General features: G+C 38.6%; 1 long non-coding RNA gene across 1 annotated transcript; it reads left to right on the plus strand.

The window, feature by feature from the left end:
* The first annotated feature begins 95 nt into the window (after positions 1–95).
* Positions 96–1,065, plus strand: LOC109954106 (uncharacterized). The gene is made up of 2 exons (XR_002274030.1): positions 96–484; positions 765–1,065. It is a non-coding gene; the product is annotated as an uncharacterized LOC109954106 (long non-coding RNA).
* The last annotated feature ends 104 nt before the right edge of the window (positions 1,066–1,169 follow it).

The raw sequence follows: 1,169 nt of genomic DNA on the forward strand, positions 1-1,169 counted from the left end.
TGATCCAGATCCTATCTAATTGTATTCCATTCCAAAGATGTTTGTTTCTTTTTTAAGACTGAAATGTTGTGCCTGAGGATCACAAAATACTGAGCTAAACCAAGTTCTGAAAAAAATGTTTTATGTAAATGCGGCTTCAATAATTAAGCTTTCATTCAGTTTAATTCCACTGCGACTCTAACGAAACTGATGAATCTGTAATGTTTTCAGTTAATGTGCTTCCATATTTTCACCAATAAGAACAGAACCAACAAAGTTTACAGTTGTCTCTGCTCACATTTGAATACACTCTGACATTTTATACTTTTAAACAGTCTCCTCCGTCATATGTAGTTTTCATTTCTTTGCTGGTGTCCAGTTGGGTTCACGTCTGCAGGTTCTGATGAATGCCCATGTCGGTAATATTTTTAGGTGCTGCTTGCAAACACTTTCTGCGTTGAGGCTTACTTCAAGAACAATTACATGATGGTTCAATTGCAAAAACGTAAGTACAACACAAAGTGGTAATTCAGAACAGTCTTGTGTTGTTTTTTTTTACATCTCAGTACAAAAGACTTGCACATGTTGCATTTCCTGACTAAACCCCACATAGCAACACTTCACCCCCAGCCCCACTGCATTTCATTTTCGCACTGCCCATTTTTTAATGACCTAGATGTAATCCACAGTTGTCCAGTGCCATGATGCAAACAGATGAATGTTGTGATTTGTATTTAACAAATGAAAGCAGCCTGTTTTGTCATTCCTATCTCTATCCTTTCCAGACTCTCCTGAGAACAATGATGCCAGCATCAAGAAGATTGCCAGGGAGGTCTTGCAGAACAGGGCCTACATCTGCTCTCACCCTCTTGAAAGAATGTACTGAGCTCACACATATGACCGTGATACGGTTTCCTGTAATGTGACTGGACAGTATGGGAGAGGCAGGTCACAGATCCAGTGATTTGTCTTCACCACTGTATAATCCTTATTTTGTTTGATATTATGATAAATCCAGAGATCCAGAACTAGATTCAGCATTGTATTAACCATGTCTTTAAGTAAAAATTACTGTGCAAGATACGAGTTGTAACGCTTATGAGTCTGTTTGGTATCCAAGGGTGAATGTGGGTTCTAGCTTCTGCAGTATCCCTCAAAGGATACACAGTTGCTGGATGTATTTTCATTTT

Source organism: Monopterus albus, unplaced genomic scaffold (assembly GCF_001952655.1).
Source record: "Monopterus albus unplaced genomic scaffold, M_albus_1.0 scaffold3308.1, whole genome shotgun sequence".
NCBI lineage: Eukaryota > Metazoa > Chordata > Actinopteri > Synbranchiformes > Synbranchidae > Monopterus > Monopterus albus.